This window comes from Mus caroli, unplaced genomic scaffold (assembly GCF_900094665.2).
Source record: "Mus caroli unplaced genomic scaffold, CAROLI_EIJ_v1.1 scaffold_23130_1, whole genome shotgun sequence".
NCBI lineage: Eukaryota > Metazoa > Chordata > Mammalia > Rodentia > Muridae > Mus > Mus caroli.
Window position 1 is genome coordinate 1 of NW_018390521.1, and position 7,749 is coordinate 7,749.

General features: G+C 42.7%; 1 pseudogene; it reads left to right on the forward strand.

The window, feature by feature from the left end:
- Nucleotides 1–895: 895 nt before the first annotated feature.
- Nucleotides 896–6,870, forward strand: LOC110288691 (annotated as a pseudogene).
- The last annotated feature ends 879 nt before the right edge of the window (nucleotides 6,871–7,749 follow it).

Here is a 7,749-nt window from a genome sequence, read left to right on the forward strand (position 1 = left end):
ATGTTCTAAGCTGAGAGAATGGGAAAGACCAACTAACCAAGAAAAACTTAGCAATACTGGCACTCTGGAAATTGAGACAAGAAGATTGTGAGTTCAGGCCAGCATGGGCAATAGAGTGAGACCTCAGAAAAAACAAGTTTTAAAAAATTAATAATAAAAATACCAAAGGTACAAACAGGTATATTCCTTTGCAGTTAATAAGAAACTGAAGAAGGTCAAAAGCAATGAGTATCTTATTAAGATGGTCTTAGGAAGGTGTCTGTGACAAGGTAATTGATTTAAACCAAGTTCTGTCAGAATCTGGGATACTGTCATTCAGGAAGTTTCTGAAAACTCTGCCACCTCTCAGATGTTTGATTTTGTTCTCAGTTGCTGAACTTCTCTGAGCCTAGCCTGTAAAATTCAGTGAGGCCGGACATTGGCCACCATAAATGAGAGTAATTGTAAAATTTTAGAGTAGTTTTTATGATTTTTGAATTTATAAATGCAATATCCCCCATTCCAAAAGACAAAAAGAATGTCAACCCTCCTGAGGGTCTTTGTAATTTAAAATGGAATGTGGGTCCTACAACAGGGCAAGCAAATGCAGGGCTGTAGGCTTAGGATTCTATTCCATAATTTGGAGTTTTTTGTTTTATTTTGTTTTGTTTTGTTGTTTTTCTGTTGTTAATTTGACATTTACTAAGCCTCATGTATTGAGGCACATATATGATAATTGTAGTCTTAAATATAGAAAGATATTTATGGATTTATTCTACAGTGACCCAACAAATCTTTTATTCTCTTAGAGCATCTTTGGGAGACCTGAGTTACTTCCAACCCAAAGGACTGGGCTCCAGGATTTGCAAACATCAGCTGTCAGCTCCTTGCCTAGCCCAAGGAATCCTTTGCCACAATGTCCTGTGTGCACTATAAATTTTCCTCTAAACTCAGCTACAACACCATCACCTTTGATGGGCTCCATATCTCCCTNTTCTACTTAAAGAAGCAGATTATGGGGAGAGAAAAGCTGAAAACTGNCAATAGTGATCTGCAGATCACCAATGCAGAGACGGAAGAAGAATATACTGATGATAATGCGCTCATCCCTAAGAATTCATCTGTGATTGTCAGAAGAATTCCTGTTGTAGGTGTGAAGTCTAAAAGCAAGACATATCAAATGAGTCACACTAAACCAGTAATGGGAACTACAAAAGCAGTTAATGACTCTTCTGCATCTATTTCTCTGGCCCAGCATATAAAGACTGCCAATCTGGCTGAGGCCAATGCTTCTGAGGAAGACAAAATTAAAGCAATGATGATACAATCTGGCCGTTTATATAACCCAATCGATGACATGAAGAAAACTCCAGTAGGCTTACCACCTCCATCTTACACCTGCTTTCGTTGTGGTAAACCTGGTCATTATATTAATAATTGCCCAACAAATGGGAATAAGAACTTTGAATCTCGTCCTAGGATCAGAAAGAGCACTGGAATTCCTACAAGTTTTATGATGGAAGTGAAAGATCCTAACATGAAAGGTGCAATGCTAACAAGCACTTGGCAATATGCAATACCGACTATAAATGCAGAGGCCTATGCAATTGGGAAGAAAGAGAAACCACCCTTCTTACCAGAGNAACCATCATCATCATCTTCAGAAGAAGCTGATCCTGTCCCAGATGAGCTCTTTTGCCTCATCTGCAAAGACACTATGACTGATGCTGCTATCATCCCCTGCTGTGGAAACAGTTACTGTGATGACTGTATAAGAACAGCACTTCTGGANTCAGATGAACATACATGTCCAACATGTCATCAAAATGATGTTTCTCCTGATGCTTTAGTTGCCAACAAGGTTTTACGACAGGCTGTTAATAACTTTAAAAATCAAACTGACTATACAAAGAGACTCGGAAAACAGGTAACTCCGTCCCCACCCCCACCATCTCCACCAAGTGCACTCATTCAGCAGAACCTGCAGCCTCCTATGAAATCTCCCANATCAAGACAGCAGGATCCTCTGAAGATTCCCGTGACATCGTCCTCAGCTCACCCAACTCTCTTTGTAACCTCATTAGTTTCAAATTTGTCTTCCTTGTCTCCTTCTGTGCCTCGAAATCCATCTTCTGCCCCAGCTCCCGTGCCTGATACAACTGCAAGAGTATCTATATCAGACCATTCAGAAAAATCAGATGGANCCTTTCGGGATTCAGATAACAAATTATTACCAGCTGCTGCCCTTACATCAGAACATTCAAAGGAAGCCTCTTCAATTGCTGTTACTGCTCTTATGGAAGAAAAGCTTGGCCAGGTGCCAGTCCTTGAAACTCCACCTTTGTTGGGACAGTCGTTATTACATGAACAGTTTATCCCCACAACTGGTCCAGTAAGAATAAATGCTGCTCATCCAAGTGGTGGTCAACCAGGTTGGGAACATTCCAACAAGCATGGGTACCTAGTTTCCCCACCACAGCAAATGAGAAGAGAACAAAGAAACTGTTATAGAGGAATAAACCACTGGCAACACTACAGCAAACCATCACAGAGGAGTCAAGGCAAATCACGACCAGCAACTACACTCTTTTTGCCTGTCTCATCACCTCCTGTGCAACCTCTTCCCCTTCCTCTTCCTCTAGGTATACCTCCCCCACAGTTTCCTCCTGGCTAGCCTCCACCAGCAGGATATAGTGTCTCTCCTCCAGGATTNCCACCAGCTCCTGCCAATATATCAACAGCTTGGGTTTCATCAGGAGTTCACACTGCCCATTCAAATACCATCCCCACAACACAAGCACCTCTTTTATCCAGGGAAGAATTCTATAGAGAGCAAAAACGACCAAAGGAAGAGTCTAAATTTCCCTATAGTGGGTCATCATATTCAAGAAGTTCATACACTGACTCAAAGTTAAGGTCTGGCTGAACACATTCACACTCTTACTCTCAGTCCTTCAGCAGCTCACACTCTAGCTCTTCTTCAGGATCACCCCCATCCCCCAGGAGAGGCAGAGGCAAGATCTGCAGTGACCGTTCATGGTCCAGATCTCATGGATATCACCGATCTAGGTCAAGGTCCCCTTCCTATAGACAATATCACTCAAGGTCCAGATCTCCTCCAGCATTTAGGGGACAGTCTCCCACTAAACTCGATGTACCTCAAGAAGAGATAGAACGCTACCAGGAATGGGAGAGGAAGTATTGTGAGTGGTATGAGAATAGGCAAACAGCAAGCAGTAGTTCAGTCTAGACCCTAGGCCAACAAAGAGGTCTTTTCTCCAGAGAGAATCTTACTTCTTAATATTAGAAATCCACCCTTCACAAGAGGGCACAGAGAAGACTATGCTGCTGGACAAATTCTTAGAAATCAAAGAGGCAACTATCCAGAAAAGTGTTCAACAAGACACAGTTACAATGCAAAAGATAATCCAAACTCAAAAGAGAAGGAGAGTGAAAATGTTCCAGGAGAGAGCAAAGGAAAGAAGCATATGTTGGACATCAGTGGGAGGAGAGGCCCTTGGGGGCGCACCCATAGAGGCAGGGGGAAGGGGGATAAGATAGGGGGCTTCTGGATGGGAGACTTGGAGAGGAGAAAGCTTTTGAAATGTAAATAAAGAAAATATCCAATTCCTTCACCTGTTTACCTGTATTTCTTTCAGTGAGTTTTTGATACCCTCCTTAAAGGACTCTATTACCTTTGAGAGATGGATTTTTAGGACAGATTCCTGATTTTCAGGTGTGTTGGTGTATTTAGGGCTTGCTGTGTTGGGAGAACTGGGTTCTGATGATGCCCATGTGTTTTGATTTGTGTTGCTTATGGCCTTTAGCTTGCCTTTTTCCATCTTGATATCCCTTTTGTTTTTTGGTCTGGGTGACTGTATGGAGGAGTTTGCCTCTTTTGTCTCTGGGTTGTCTCAGGTCTCCTGGTAGGCCTGTGGCCCTGGTTATATCAGACGACTTGTGGGGTCTCCCAACTGAGAGCTCCTCACAGGGGCAGATATGTAGTTCATCTGTTAGGCTGGCTGCAGTAGATCTCCTGGGAGGTCTTCAGACTGCTGGGTCTTCAGTGGAGCAGTCCAGCTGTTGTCCAACTGCTCTGAGGGCAGCAGGTCGTCTAGAATGTATCAAAATAAGTTGTCTTCATGGAACCTGACCAATTAAAAGTCTGCTCAGCAACAAGGAGAGGGCAGAACGTGTGGAAGTGAAGGAAGAAGAGTGGTATTCCAGAGTGTGGGGGTTTTGGTGGGTGATGGTTCCTGAGTCCACCAGGCTTCCAGCAGCAGCTCTGAGCCTTGGGGGTAGGAGGTAGTTGGAGAGGGATTCTTACCAAATGCTCTGAGTGCAGTGGGTCCTCTTGGATGGATCAGCATATGGTATCTTCATGGGAGCTGACCAACTAGGAGTGAGAGCTTCCTGAACCCAGAGCTACTGAAGACTTCTAATAATTCCAGGGACTCATCAGGGATTGATGAGACTATGACAGATACACTCTTTATTCCTCCAAGCAGAGACCTGTTAGGGACAAACCAATGGATTTAGAATTCATCATTTTCTCATCAGTATTTGAAAAAGAGAAATGAGAATAGAAGTCAAAAGTAAAAAGTTACTAGACCAAACAGAAAAGAAATGGACCTGCAACAGCCAAGAAAGACAATGTTTTAAAACCTTCTAAAGGACCCCACAAATAGGTTGATGGAGACTGAAAAATCTCCTAGGTCTGAACTTCCACTCAAAGAAGCCAAGGAGGAGGATACAAAGATGGACTCTACATCCTTCCTCATCTTCTCAGAAGGATGAGAAGTTCACTGGAACCCCTAACAAAACCCACTCTAAATATAAAAAAGAACACCAGTAGTCAAAGACAACCAAGGAGGAGAAGGTAAAAAAGAACTGTTCCAAAGACATCAAGTCAGAAAAGCCAAACAGTAAGGATGAGAAGGCCAGAAGTCTGAGAAAAATAATCTACTTGACAGCAAGGGAGAGAAACGAAAGAGAAAAACAGAAGAAAAGAGTGTAGATAAACATTTGAGTCGTCTTCAATGTAAATCTCTAAAGTAGAAGGAGCAGAAATAGTGAACCATCACCACAGTGGAAAATGGAAGGTTATGTTGAAAACCTGGAAAGGACCCCAGAAAAGGACAAGATTGCATCATGAACTACTACCCCAGCCTAAAAAAAAAAAAAATCAAACTCATCAGAGAAACTGGAAAAAAATGGAAATGCCGAAAACACATCTACTTACAAAAGAACCCTCTGAAACATTGGAGTCAACACCTAGCAAAATCAAATAGGAAGAAGTCAAGGCAAAGGCCAAAGAGAAAGTGGCTCCAACTCCACACTTGTGGATTACACTGGTACATGCTCAACTGGAGGCAACCCTGTGAGGAAATCTGAAGAAAAGACAGACACAAAGAGAACAGTTATTAAAACTTTTGAGGAATATAATAATGATAACACAGCACCTGCTAGAGATGTTATAATTATGATTCAGGTTCCTCAGTCCAAATGGGATAAAGATGACTTGGAGTCTGAAGAAGAAGAAGATGTTAAAACCACACAACCTCTACAGAGTGTAGGGAAACCATCGAGTATTATAAAAATTGTTACTACTAAGTCATCAGCTACAGCTAAGTACACTGAGAAAGAAAGTAAGCAGCCCAAGAAAATGCAGAAGCTTCCCAAGGAGGTGAGCCATGAGATGATGCAGCACGAGTTCAGGAGCTCAAAGTGCATTGCGTCCAGTGAGAAGGGCAGAGCCAAGGACTGGGAGCACTCAGGGTCAGAGAAGGACAACCCTGACAGGAAGAAGAGCAGTGTCCAGCCAGACAAGGAGAGCACTGTGGACTGCTTGAGTGAACAAGAACATTTTAAGAATCCCTATCAGTCTTCCGAAGAGACCAGGACTTCAGAGACGCATGAGTCTGTTCATGGTTCCTCAAATAAAGATTTCACTCCTGGTAGAAACAATAAAGTGGACTACTGACAGCAGAGATTATTCCAGTTCCAAAGGAAGAGATGAGAGAAGTGAATTAGCAAGAAGAAAAGACCCTCTTCGGAGTAAAGAGTCTTTATCTGGACAGAAAAGTAAGCTGAGGGAGGAGAGTAATTTACCTAAAAAGGGCACCAAGTCGAAAAAAGGTAATTCTCATCCCCCCAAGAGACAAAAAGCCTCATGACCATTAAGCCTTCTACAAAACTAAATGTCCATGTGAAGAGACAAAGTCTATAGATAAAAACTCTGGGAAGGAATGAAAGAAGCATTCTGCTGAAGCTCGAAATGGGAAAGAATCCAGTGGTAGCAAACTGCCATATATACCTAACCCTCCAGACCCTCCCACTGAAAAGGAGCTGGCTGCTGGGCAAATTGAGAAGAGTGCCATCAAGCCAAAACCCCAGTTGAGTCCTTCCTCTAGCCTTTGATGTGATCTAACTAGAGAGACAGATGAGGCTGTCTTTGAACCAGGCTATAAGGAGAGTGACTGTGAGAGTAATGTGTCTGTGAAGGAAGAAGATGTTGCCAGTATCTCCAAGGACTCAGAAACAACAGAAAACAACAGAGAAAGCAAAGGAGAGTTTGACTGTAGTAACAGCCAGCCAGCCAGCCAGGTGCAGACAGGAAACAGAGCCACAGTAGCCCCAGTGTTAGTCCAGGTAGAAGTCAAAGCCCTTTGGGTAGCCAGACCTAAAGCCACAGCAGCAGTGGCAGCTCAGCAGGAAGCCAAGACAGCAAAAAGAAGAAAAAGAAGAAAGACAAGGAAAGCACAAGAAGCATCAGAAGCACACAGGCACTGATGGCAAAGTGAAAGCCAAAAACATAAACAGAAGACAAAGAAGAGCAAAGACAAGGAGAAGGAGAAAGATAACCAAAAAGTGAAATTTGTCCATGTGTAAAGGACGAATGTTTTAATTGACTACTTCTTTTTTTTTTTTACTTTTTCTTTTAATCCCTGTTGCCTCTTTTTAAAAAAATAAATATTTTCTTCATTTACATTTTTTTCAGATTTTTTTGGATCAATTTTTTTTTTAGAATTAATTTTTTATTAGGTATTTTCCTCATTTACATTTCCAATGCTATCCAAAAAGTCCCCAATACACTCCCCCACACACACTCCCCTACCTACCAGCTCCCACTTTTTGGCCCTGGCATTCCCCTGTACTGGAGCATATAAAGTTTGCAAATCCAATGGGCCTCTCTTTCCAGTGATGGCCAACTAGGCCATCTTTTGATACATATGCAGCTAGAGTCAAGAGCTCTGAGGTACTGGTTAGTTCATAATGTTGTTCCACCTATAAGGTTGCAATTCCCTTTAGCTCCTTGGGTACTTTCTCTAGCTCCTCCATTGGCGGCAATGTGATCCATCCAATAGCTGACTGTGAGTGAAGGAGGAAAATTACCTGAACTTTTCAACTCTGAGTCCTACCCCTCCCATCTAGAGATTGTTCCCGGAACACTCCTGAACTCTTCACCCCAGAGTCCGACCCCTCCTAACTGAGGACTGTTCCAAGAACATTTTTGAGATAAGGGCCTCCTGGTACAACCCCAGAATGTTCCAATAGATCGGGTACATTGCCAAAATATAGGACACGACCCCTTGGTTACGTAAAGCCCCTTGGAAAGCCCCTTGGAAAAACTCTTGGCAAAACCCCCTTAGTGACGCAAACTTGTACTTTTCCTACCCTGCTCCCCCTTTGGCTTTTTCCTATAAAAGCCTGTGAAAATTTTGGGCCGGGCGTCGATTCTCCTCTACACCATGCTGGGTGTATGAGTTT